The 13,154-nt window shown below is 43.3% G+C and overlaps 1 protein-coding gene across 1 annotated transcript in view; it reads left to right on the plus strand.

Annotated features, from left to right (window-relative positions):
• Positions 1–1,245: 1,245 nt before the first annotated feature.
• The window catches only part of FAM160A1 (family with sequence similarity 160 member A1), a 128,728-nt gene continuing 116,819 nt past the window's right edge, over positions 1,246–13,154 (plus strand). The window contains 1 exon segment of the mRNA XM_015409042.1: positions 1,246–1,313. The gene's annotated coding sequence lies outside the window, so the exon portion shown is untranslated.

Genomic DNA, 13,154 nt, shown 5'->3' on the forward strand with positions numbered 1-13,154 from the left:
GCGGAGTTGTTTCGCGCTCATTCACAAGGGCCCACCACTGGCGGCTTGTAAAGAAAACAGCCTCTTTCCCTGCCTTCCTTTGCAGCGCTCGGAGGATTACAGTCTACAGCCACCCGGCTGCTCCGACGCAGGGAGGGATTTACCTGCGGCTGCTAGCAGCGCTTCCCCCGCCTCTTTCTCCTCTCGGCAGGCAGCGCAGTAGCGTCAAGAGGATTGAGCGGGGCTGAGTCAACACCGCGACCCGCTCAGGGAGTTGTTGCTTTGTCGCTTTCTTCCTGAAGTAGAAAACAAAACTTTCCGCTCCCCGGACCGTCAAGGATTATCATCCTGGTGGAAGCATCCAACCTGGGTGGGGGGAAGATTACAGAAGCGACGAGGGACCCTGTCCGACTGGCCTCCTAAGGAGGGCTAAAAGGCCGTCAGGTATTCGCCTTCGCTTCTTTCATATTTGTCTTGCCACGTGTCTTTCTTCGGGTCGAATTTTCATCTTGGAAAGCGGAACTTTCCCGCCCCTTTGGCTCTTGAAGAAGTGGGGCAGGAGGGGACGGGTGGTCCCGCTGGCGGGAGACTGGAAAGACTGGAAAGGCCCTCCTGTGACCCACTGGATGACGTCACTCGGAGCACCCTGGCGGGGCCCGGGCACAGTCGTCCGTGAAGGAGTTCGCTGTTGTGCCTTCTCCCCTGACCCCCCCACCCCCCCCACCCCCCCCCCCCCGTAATGGGCGGTCTGGGTTTCAGTAAGTGCGGCGTACAAAAGGAGATCTGTTAGCTTGGCTTGTCAAAGCTCTTGACTGGACCAACATTACCAGTCCCTCCTCTCAGACCCTGGAAATTTGTAAACTCCCCCCCCCCTTTCCACGTGCCTGAAAGTATTTCTTCTGGAGCAGCTCCACACTTGTTGCCTAACCTGGGGGAAACGCCTGGAATTTTGCATCGGAAGGTTTTTTTGATTGTTGTCAGTGTACCTTGTTGCGGAGGCGTGCACATCCCTTTGTAATTTGCAGTGCCAGGAGGAGAAGGGTGGATGCCTTCTTGCAGGCTTTGTGAGAACATGTGTGATGGATGACTCAAGCCAGAGTTTTCCTTGTCTCGCCTGCCCCACCCCCTCCGTCAAACTCTGGCCAAAGAAAACCAGCCTCCTTTCAAGTTAACAAACTTAATCCGCTCTTACTTGAGGATGGACGATGATGCAGTGGGAGGAGGGATTTCTTTAGTTAGCCAGGCAACGGGCAAGTTAAGGCGTTTATTTATCTCGCTTACTAATTATTATTCTACTTGCTGATCGATTGGATCGACCTCCTGATTGCTTCCAAGTAAGAGTTATTTTTAGGGTCAGTCCAGGGGAAGATATTGAATGGCTTACAGTAATAGTAACTGGCAAACTGACAAAATTATATAGGTCACTGGGAAATAATTCCAGCTTAATCATGTTTATCTTTTTGGCCAAGGGGATAAGCATTTACCTTACAGACTCCTGCCATATCTGAGCATATGTACTAAAACAAAGCAGGATTCACAAGTGATACTTATGCTTTTTTGTAAGATTTCTGACACTTGTAAATCAAGTATAAGAGAGAAATCTATGCTGGCTGGAATGAGTATTCCTGAAGGAATGTGTCCCTATGTACCATAGATTTCCTTACTTAGGGCCACTATAAATTATATGTAAGATATTGGTGCTCTTTAATATAGTTTTATATTATTACTTGGTAGGCTAGTGTTTTTTGTTTTAAGATAAGCAGGAAACAATTTTAAATTAAGAACATTGGACTGGGCTGAGAGGTTGATGCTTGCTTAAAGTCCCTAAGAAAATTCAGGGTTGAAATAGGATTTGAAGGGTGCAGTTGCCCTGACCTGGAAGCCCAGGCTAGCTTGATCTCATCAGATCTCAGAAGCTAAGCAGGGTTAGCCCTGGTCAGTATTTGAAAGAGAGACCACCAGGAATACTAAGGTCATGACGTGGAGGCAGGCAATGGCAAACCACCTCTTAAAGTCTCTTGCCTTGAAAACCCCATGGGGTTGCCATAACTCAGCTGTGGCTTGATAGCAAAAGGAGCCCTTCTGAGGTTTACTCAGAAGTAAGTCTAATTTTAGTTAATGGGACTAACTCCCAGGAAAGTGAACTTAGGCCCTGGTCAGATGGCAAACTTGCCGTGGGAGAGGCACTGGAGTCCCGCGGATTTTCCGGGCGCGATCACACCCCAACATCTGGGAAGCGTAGTGCTCCCGTGGTGAACCTGTGGCTCCCCGCCGAAGGTGCGGATTAAAAAACTAGTACTTATACGGTACTAGTTTCCGGAAACTGCGGGCCAAGGGCGGGCGTCTGATCGCGTTTCTGGTGGACTTACGTGGCATCTGGCGCCCGTCTCCGCAGGTTGCGCAACAGCGCATGCGCATAAAGAGCGATTGCTAGTGCGATCGCACGGCGCGGCTTCTGTGCCGCGCTGCAGGATACCCGTCTGGTCAGCATCTCCCCCCTAACCACGGGACCTCGACCGGGACGTGTGCTCGGGCAGCCACGCGTTAGTTTCCTCTGGGGCAATTAGCACGCCTCCCCCCGATATCCGCCCCGTGTGACCGGGGCCATTGGAATGCAATTTAAATGCTGTCCATGCAACAGATTCTCCATTAGTGATTTTGCATTTTGGGAAAATACTTCTTTAAGAACGAAGCACAAACTATGTTGTCCCACTACTTCTCCTAGTCACCAGTTTTGTCCATGTGATCACCAAGAGGATCATGCTGTTTCCTGAAGGGTTTATGGGTACCAGGTGTGCTCAGTCAATGTACCACATACTTGAAGAGCATCTATGTATCCAGTATTTTGGGAGGGACAACACTCATAACTATGCTGCTCTGTAACTTTGCTTTTAGCTTATCTAAGGGGATCCTAAACCTGAGGATTATCTGTTATTAATTAAATTTATGTGCATTTGTTGATCTGTGTACCTTGAGCGTGAGGTTCTGGTACCTCTGTTTTCTGGGACTTTGGAGTGAAAAATGAAATCTTAGATCTTTGGAGTGAAAAAAAATCTTAGATCTTGTCCTGAACTTGAAACAACATAGTAACAAATACTGTATTTGATAAAGTGGGCTTTATCTCACAAAAGCTTCCGCCACTGTAAATTTGTTAGATTTAAAGGTACTACAGGGCTCTTGGTTACCACAACAGAGTAACACAGCAGTCCTTCTGGAAACTATAAAGGTCTGTAGCAGTGCTAGATTCTTAGTTAGGCAAATAGCTACAGCTTATGCCTTGATTTCTTTATCTCTTCCCTGTCCTCCCATACTTGCACAGGGTGGGTGCTTAAAAATCCAAATGTGGCCCCAGTTTTTTCTCTGTGACTCATGGGAACACAATTTCCCTCCAATACATTCACACATTTTTCTTATTAAGAAAACTGTCCTGTTTTAACATTCAAATAACTAGTTTTAGAGATGTGGTGGTGATTCATTCATTAAAGTCCCATGTTCTCTTTACAACACAGCCCTAAGCATACTTACTGAGAAATGTCACTGAGCTAGAGGGTGTTGCATGCTTGCCAACCTACGTACACTTTAGCTGGGCATAAGCCTCCCTGATCCTAGTCAGGCATTCTGCCAAGTCCGTGTGCTTATGATTGGACTGCATGATGCCAGCACAAATTTGTTGCTGTAAAGGAATATCTTCCATAGTTTGTGTAGTACAAGTAGAGGTCATAGATAAAGAGAACAATGATTATATAATTAAAACTTAAACTCAAAATAGCTTGCGTTAGTTCAGCGAGGAAATATTTCTTACATATGTGGGATAGAGAAAACATGGGAAACGTTTGCTGCCAATGAGTTTTCAAAGCCACAGGATGCTTTGTAATTCTTCAGTGAAAATAGATTTGCTTAATTGTATTCTGTGCTTTTAATCTGCTGAGAGAGAAAGTCGTGGAGAGGGGAAATAAAAATCTGCTCTGGCTTAAGCATGTTGTGTACTACCTGTGATTTGTAAGACCAGCCTTCAGCCATGCATAGTGATCCATCCAAGGCCTGATGAATGTAAACCACCTGTCTCTGCTGCCTGTGTGGTGATATCACACATGTGACTGTCAGCCTCCCACATCTGCTGATTGAGCAGAAACAGCAGCAGCTGTTAGCCTGGTACTTCTGGCACTCATTGGAAGTGGGCCCAAAGGAAGTCCTAACAGATGATATTACTGCTTCTGGTTTTAAAATGCCCCAGAGTTGTGCTCTGTCTTAACTCTGCTGTACTCCTTCTTTTGAGGTGGAGCAAAGGAGCTGACTTGCTGAGCAAAATGATCTGGCGTGCTGCTGTTTGGAACACATGCTAGGGGTTGCCTACCCATGACCTAGTGCATCCTCTAAAAATCTTCAGTAATATAAGACTGAGACCATGATTTTTTTCTCCTGAATATCTGCCTTACAAGGAATGTGTTATCACAGCACACTGGCAGTATGTTACTGGTGAAGTCAACATAGCTTGCTTTCATATAAGTGTCCATGTCCTCTTATTAACTGCTGATTATTTCTCAAAGAGAGAATGGCCATTCTTTTGCTTTGGTGTCCTTGTAGTCCTTGGTGCATCTTTATTTATTTAGCACATTTTTATTCTACCTTTTCTCTAAGGATTTCAGGGCAGTGTACATTGTTTTTCCCTCCTCCATTTTATTCTTGTGAGGTAGCTTAGGCTGAGAGAGAGTAACAGGCCCAAGGTTGTCCAGCAAGTTCCATGACTGTATTTCGCATCCAGCACCACTTAATCCTAGTAAGTCTGCAGCACAACCCCATACTCCATGTTAAGATGCTATGAATTGTAAATTAGGAGTTTCTCTATCATACTCTGAAAAATCTTTTCCTCTCAATAGTTTTTTTATTTGTAATAGAATCATAAACATTTTGCAAAACAACTGCTGCTATTACTCAGCAGTTGAATAATTATGTATAATGCCTAGTGGACTGACAGCATACCAAAAGCATTCTTGAGCAATGTATGCAACATCTCTTGTTAAATCTAAACCTGTCTGGTGTGATTCTGTTTGGCCAGTATGAAGCTATGTAAGTGGAAAAGTCTAGAGTGGTTTTCTGTTTTTAGGGAGAGCTATTTTGGGGGAGTAGTGTGATTCTACTTGCTGGTCTCCCCACCCACCCACCCACCCACACTGGTGGCCTTCTCCTTTTCCAATAAACTTGTGATTATTGTTCTTAGAGCTCAAGGGGACAGGTCATTTTATGGATTAAAACTGGCTAAAAACCAGGAAACAGAGCAGGAATAAATAAACGGATTGTTCTCATAGTAGAGGGAAGTGAGCAGTGGGGTCCTACAAGGATTTGTATTAAGACCAGTGCTGTTTAATTTATTCATCAGTGACTGGGGATGAGCCCTGTAGTGGCCAAGATATCAAATTATTCAGGATGGTAAAAACCAAAGTGGACTGTGAAGCGCAACTATCAAAATTGGATGAGTGGGCAACAAGGTGGCAAATGAAGTCCAAATTTAGTAAATGTAAGGTGATTCACATTGGAACAAAAAAAATTTGCAGACTTTTAATATATGCTGATGGTTTTTGAACTGGCTGAGACCAAGATTGAAAGAGATCTTGGTGTTACAGTGGATAGCTCAATGAAAATGTTGACTTAGTGTTCAGCAGTGGTGAAAAAGGCAAACTCCATGCTGGGTACTATTAGGAAAGGGATTAAGAATAAACAGCAAATATTGTAATGAGCTTGTATAGAGTTGTGTTGTGACCTCATTTGGAATACTATGTACATTTCTGGTCACTGCATGTCAAAAATAATATTAGCAGGGGTGGCCAAACTTGCTTAACGTAACAGCCACACAGAATAAATGTTAGATGTTTGAGAGCCACAAAACATAAATATTATACGTGTTTTTATTGGAAAATATGCAAATTTGCTTTTTATTAACATTAAATTAGACTGTGTGAAAGAGCTGCATGTGGCTCCTGAGCTGCAGTTTGGCCACCCCTGCAATAGAGCAAAGCTGGGAAAAGTACATAAGAGAGCAACAAAGGTAATCAAAGGGTTGGAACAACTTTTAAATAAGGAAAAGATGGAGTCTAGGATGTTTTAGTTTAGAAAGAAGGCTAAGGAGGCACATGATGGAGGTTTATAGAATTATTTGCGGGAAGGAGAAAGTGGATAGAGGGAGGTTTTTCTTCCTGTTCTGTAGTACTAGAACTTGGAGGCACCAAATGAAGTTGGTGGGCAGTAGACTCAGCACAGACTAAAGGAAATGCCTCTCAGTGGAATTCACTGCTAGTGGATGTAGCATAAGCACAGTGCTTTAAAAGATGGTTAGACAGATTCATGGACGATGGGTCCATCAATGGCTACAAGTGATGACAAGTAAAGGGAACCTTCATATTCAAAGGCAGTAAACCTTTGAAATCCAATACTAGGAGGCAACATTATGGAAATACCTTGACCTATGTGCCTTCTTCATTGGTCCTCTAGGGCAACTGGTTGGCTGTTGTGTGAGACAGGATGGTGGACTAGATGGACCCCTGGGCTGGTTACTACTTGAATGGGAGACCACAAGGAATACCAGGGTTGCTACGCAGAGGCAGAAAATGGCAAACCACCTCTGAAGTCTCTTGCCTTGAAGCTTGTTTGAGTTGACAGCCAAAAAAAATGCAATGAACTATTGATGAGAAGGGCAATTTATTCTCCATGGGAAAGACTGCATCTGGTCTGTAGGAGGTTTCATCTGTACCTCAAGCTGCTTAACAGGAATGTTGGCCTGGTCGACTGCAGCATCAGCCAGTAGGCAATTGTTCCTGAAAATCGTTCAGCAGTTTGATTTGTCACATATCAGTGAGTTCTTGGTGTCTGTTATAAATCAATCACTAACCCTTCCCCTCAGCCACTCAAAGAAGTGGTTATCCTCCTTCTGCTTAAAAATGCAGCAAATTTTGCCCAGTCTCTAAACTGCCTCCTTTGAAGTCTGGCTTCAGGCCACACTACAGGACAGAGAATTTCTGGATGCGCAGAGACTGTTGATTTTAGGTGACAAGCCAGTGTTCCCTCTAAGCTGAGTTAGTGTGAGCTAGCTCGCAGTTTTTTAGCCTCTGGCTCAAACATTTTTGCCTTGGCTCAGGAAGGATGGCTCCAGAGCAAACTGATTTATGCAGCAGCCAACCCGCTCGCTCACAACTTTAATGCCAGCAGCTCACAAAGTAGAATTTCTGCTCACAAGACTCCACAGCTTAGAGGGAGCATTGGAACCTCCATCTGAATATAACCAAGGCCATGTCTCTTCATTGGTCCTACTGGATTTATCTACTGCATTTGATAAGTGGAGTATGCCATCTTGTTGAACCATTTCGAGGCAGAAGTAGATATCAGGGATGTGTGTTTGATTCTGTTTTGTGAGGAATGATTTGAAGCAGTCTAAGGGTCACCATTGGAGGCCAGTTATCACCTGTGTGGGACCTCAGCTGGGGAATTTTACAGGCAGCTATCCTATCCCTCATGCTTTTCAATTTTTATGTAAAGCCCTTAGAACAAATCATTCATTGTTTGGGATTGACTGTCCTCAGTATGTTGATAGTACTCTGCTTTGTACATCCTTATCCAAATCTCTTAATGGTGTGGTAGAAGCCCTGAGTTGCTGTCTGGTGGCTGTGGTTAATTGGCTAAGACTGAACAAAGTAACTAAACATTGGAAAGACAGAGGCAATACTGATTGGGAAGGTGGAGATTTTGAAGGCCATTGTGCTCCCCACTTTCTATGGAGATTCAGCTAACCCTTGGTTTACAGCCGTGGGGTTATATTGGATCCAACATTATTACTAGAGAACCAAGTTAATGCAGCTGCTAAAAACACCTTCTTCCAATTCAGTACCACCCCAAAGATGGCTATCTACCTTGATGCAGCTGATCTGGCACCTGGATCCACATCACAGTAACATTGAGCATTCACTACTGTCATGCCCTTTGTACCAGTCTTCCTTTGAAATCAACTAAGAGACTCCAGTTGGTGCAGAATGCTGTGGCTTGGGTATTATCAGGATTTAGATGAAGCATGCATATCACTCTCATTTTATAGTCAGTACATTGGCTGCCCATCAGTTCCTGGGCTCAATTTAAGATGTTGACTATCATATACAATGCCCTTCATGGTTCCTTCATATCTATGGGACCGTGTCTGTCCCCATGCTATGACACGGCACTTTTCATCCTCTGAACAGGGTCTTCTGCAGGTGCTTAACCTGTAAAAGGGCTAAATCCACAACTGTCCATACACATGCATTCTCCATTGTGGCCCCCACCTTATGGAAAGGCCTTTGTCAAGAGGTCAGGAAGGTTCCCACCCACCTGGCTTTTCACAAACTAGGCAAAACTAGGACTTTTCTACAGAGATAAGGCTGTCTTGAAAAGTGAGGGAGTTTGGTCTGTATCACTGTGTATAGTTTGTACTGTCTGTTGCTATAAGTAGGAATCCTATTATATAGTTCTTGCATCATTTTAACGTATCACGTTAATACTAATGATTTGCTTCAGTTCTGTTTCAGATTTCTTGTTAGTTCCAGATTTCTACAATCCAAATCCTATTGAGTTGTTATTATATATCTCATCCTGTTGATTGTAATGACTTACTCTATATATTCTGGCTTGAGTCCCAGTGAGAAAGGCAAACAATAAATAATAAAATAGATAAGCATCATAGTGCACTTTGAATTGGATCTTTTGTTTTCTTTTGGCTAGTTAGTATGATAAGAACTTTTCTTTAGTGGACTGGTCTCTCACTACCTTTCCCCCTCATTTCTTGATGTTTAAGATGTTATGCCATCATGCAATGCAGATTATATTTTGTATCAGAAAGGAAGAAGGAATAGAACAAACTTGACTTCAGTGAATTAGTTTCAACTTGGTATACTAGTTCTATGTGTGAAGATGCTTGGTTACTCTTTAACACAATAGCAAATGATTGTAATTCACGGAGAATTGAGTATGTTTATAAATAACACTTTTATTTCTAGTTACATTGCCAATTGTAAACTTTTAGTAGTATCTTGTAGGTTAAGATATTCTCTGTTGCTAATCTGACTGCTGTAGAAGTTGTGTGCGCGTGCAAAGTGCCGGAAACATCTTCAGACAGCGCTGGCTCTTCGGCTTTGGAACGGAGATGAGCACCGCAACCCTAGAGTCGGATTTGACTGGCTTTCGAGCAAGGGGACCTTTACCTTTAATAGGGTTTTCAAGGCAAGTGACTAACAACAGGTGGTTTGCCATTGCATTCCTCTGATTAGTGACCCTGGGATTCTTTGGTGATCTCCCATACGAAGGGGTCCCCAACATTTTTTAGCCTGTGGGCACCTTTGGAAGTCTGACATCGCATGATGAGTGTAGCCACAAAATAGCTGCCATAAATGACTGCTGCAGAAGTCAGACCCAGCCACAAAATGGAGCCATAGTTTAGGTTCAGTCACACAGTGAAGATCCTTGTGCTGTGGTGGCAGCTAAAGCACAGCCATTCAAATCTCCTCTGGCCAATCAGAAGCCTGGCTGTTCAAAAGCCCCACTAGCCCCACCTAATTTCTAGAAATACTTGGCGGGCACCAGGAACGGTGTGGGCGGGTGCCATGGCTCCCACAAGTACCATGTTGAAGACTCCTGTATTGGACTATAATATATATTTTAATAAGCCATCCATAGGCTAAATGGTGCCGTCAATTAGGTATCCAGTGTTGGGTTTATCTTACATTTCTTGGTCTTTTTATTTCGCACATTCTGTTGGTTGCCATCTCTTCCTGTAACATGGCAAAAACATTTATCTAACTTATTGACTAATACTGATTCATACTGTAATGATTTGATGTTTGAGAACTGTGATATTCTCTCCTAAACTGCAGCAGGTGAATGAAGGTAGGATTGCACCTAAATGTCATGTACCCAGAATTCCCAACACTGCCTTGGCAAATGTCGGGAAATTTGGAGGGCTAGTGCCTGATGAGGGTGGAGTTCAGGAAGGATGTGATGTCACTTCTGGCTCTCACCACTTTCTAGAAACATTTGGTGAACTCCAGGAAAGGTATTGTCAGATGCGACACTGGGGACTCCTGTTCCAGGCTGCCTCCATAGTCTCTGTGGTATTTACTCTAGAGACAAGAGGAAATTTCTAAAGCATCACTATGTGGGGGCCATTTTTTTCACCTGCTCAGTTCCTTGTGAATGGGAAATTGGGGCAGGTAAATGGAAAGCTTACATACACCTGCATTAGGGAATAACAATATTCATTTTCTTTTTTCATTTTGTGTGTATGTGCACTCACATATGTTTGTGCTAAATCTTCCAGCATTCCTCATAACCAAGTTTCTGCTTCTGCTTTGTAGAAAAGTTAAAAATGATATGTGCTCTGACTCCAGGCTTATAATGTAGAGCTATAGTCATTGAAAAGGTAAATAGGTTTGTCTTGAAGAGATGCTTGAACATACATGCAGAGGAGGATAGTTATAATTCTCACTGTGTGTGATCTTTGGGTATGGAGTAATCACACATTGTGTGTTGGTAGCAGAGGTCATTTCGGGGGGGAACGCGGGGGATCGCAGTTCCCCCGGGTGAGGTACGGGGGCGGGGCACATGACGGAGCCCCGCCCCCTGCTTCTGCAGGTCCACCGCCGGGCCCCTCATGGGGCTCGGCAGTGGAGCTGCAAGGCCGGCACCGGCGGCCGGGACCGTTGGGGGCAGAGTGTGTGGCCTTATGACACATTTCCGGTGATGTCAGGAGGTGTGGCCTTATGACACACTTCCGGTGATGTCAGGGGGTGTGGCATATGCTAATGAGTTGTGCTAATGAGTTCCCCTAGCTCTTGTTCTACGAAATGACCCCTGGTTGGTAGTATATCCCCATGCTATCTGGAGTTAGTATCTTACTTTCTGATATGCTGAGGAGACAAAAAGATTGTAGGACACTCCATTTGAGTATGCATTTAGTACCAAAAAATATTTTATTTTTTGTAACTTTTTAATGCCCACATACAGGCCCCTTCTTATATGCCTAGGGAAATGCTGATTGCCACTTTGGGGTCAGGAAGCAATTTTTGTCCAAGCCAGTTTGGCCAGGGATCCTGGAGGGTTTTTTTGTCATCTTCTGGGTGTGGAACAGTGGTCACTGTGGGTGTGGAGGGGAAGGTATTTGTGAATTTCCTGCATTGTGCAGGGGTTGGACTAGATGACCCTGGAGGTCTCTTCCAACTCTATGATTCTAGGATCTACTGTAGCTCTGCTGGAAGGTGGGATTCCAGTTAAGCAGTTCACTTTTCCCTCCCTCTTGCTTCACATTCCAAATTCCATCCCTTTCCTTCTTCACACTTTTATTTACACTGGCTTAATCTTATCCAATATAATGTCAATGTCGAGGATTTATTTGCAATCCTATCTTTAGCGTGTGTAATTTAAAGATAGCTTTATAGTGTTAATCTATTAATCTGTAGTTTAATTTAGAAACGGCTCTCTACTTTAAGATAGAAAGCATTTAAATTGAATACAAGTAAAAGGTTATCTATGAATTGCGTGGTTTGCTGATACTAGATATCAGGCAAAGGCACATTTTTCTTCTCCATACTTTAATGCAGGAAAGTTCTAATTAAGAGTGTGGCATACAAATGTTAGTGCTTTTGGCAGTTGCTAAACTGAAGTTTCTTAGACATTGAACACCTCTTGCCCCGTAGGAGAAGCAGAGCACAAGAACAGTCTGATTGCTGCTTTGTTAGGGGAAAACAACATGTGAGGGGTGACGTAGTTCAACCTCTTTTCTGTCTCGTTTAACTCTCTTGTAATTAGTTTAAACCTAATGGGAATACTACTGTGTATAGTTACGGGGTCTAAACTGCAACCTGCCATTAAACTTAGATATTAAGTGTTGATGCTGTTTGGTTGCTAACAATCTGAAGTGTAAGTTTATGCTTTAAGGGGCTGCTGTGTAATGCTAATAGTATATCTTATTCTGGATCCTTTATTAACTCAGTGGGTGATAGCTCAGAGTGGAGTTACTTAATGAAATAGTCAGTGACACTTCCTCGATATACGTGAGGCTTGACTCCAGAGACTTGAAAGCGGACCACACTTTAATGTACAGGTAACTGTACTAAAACCTACCTATTTCAGTGGGTTCTTAACTCTCGGTTTGGATGCTTAACTCTCAGTTTGGTTGTAGCCTTTCTGTATTGCAATATATATTGGTTGAGTAAAATGTTTTGGTATTGTCCTAGCTGTTCTCGGTGTGAAAAGTTTAAGGACCGTGGCCTCCAATAATTAGATGCCTCCTGACTGGCTTACGACTATGGAATATTATTTTGTGAAGGCTAAAACAGAAGCTCAGAGCAGACTTGTACTGAATGATTTTTAGAGATTTGTTAGCTGTGTCTCATTGCTTCAGCTGAAATCTGAGATGTGTGCCATGTGACTAGCCAATTATACATATCCTGCAAATGAGGGCTGGACAAATGCTGAGTCACATAATATAGTTGACGGCAAGCAGAGTTTCCAGCTAGCAATATTCTGAATCATTGTCCGCCAACTATTATTTTAGTTCATAGCATAGAAGTAGACAAGACACTTGAAATAACACACAAACTCAAATGATGGAGGTTAGCTCTCAGCACAAGTTCTACTGCTAGAATACATGTAAGGGATGTTTAGGATGGATATGCTGGTCTGCACGGGGTTGGGAGTTTGTTTTTTGTTCTGCAAGAAGTGGTCCCAAAAGTTTTTGAGTATGAGGACCCCTTTTTAAGGTCAGGTTTTTTGTTTGTTTTTTTACAGACCACCACTTAATAGTAGTTGTACTATTAGTATCTTTTGGTTAAGAAAATACATAATGATGCAAAGCTGCTATGAATTTAGTAACACTTTGAAGGCTCAGATATTTTAGGGAAGATATTTTGTCACAGAGGGAATATTTTGCATCCTGTGCAGCCTGTGCTGCTTCACTTCCTTGGCTTCTTATGAGTAAATCTTTCCTTCCTTTGCAAATAGCAGAGGGATGTTCTGATTCCCTTCCCTTTTGGCACTACAGTGCCCATTATCATACTGAAGGTGGTGGACGATTTCCAGATGCCCAGCTTTATTTTTGGGTGAGCTGTGCCTGCCACAAACAAAGTAACTTCACTTCCATTGCAAATAGCAAGGGGGTTGAGGTT

Source organism: Gekko japonicus, unplaced genomic scaffold, assembly GCF_001447785.1.
Source record: "Gekko japonicus isolate JY-2015 unplaced genomic scaffold, Gekko_japonicus_V1.1 scaffold24, whole genome shotgun sequence".
In the NCBI taxonomy this organism is placed as follows: Eukaryota; Metazoa; Chordata; class Lepidosauria; order Squamata; family Gekkonidae; genus Gekko; species Gekko japonicus.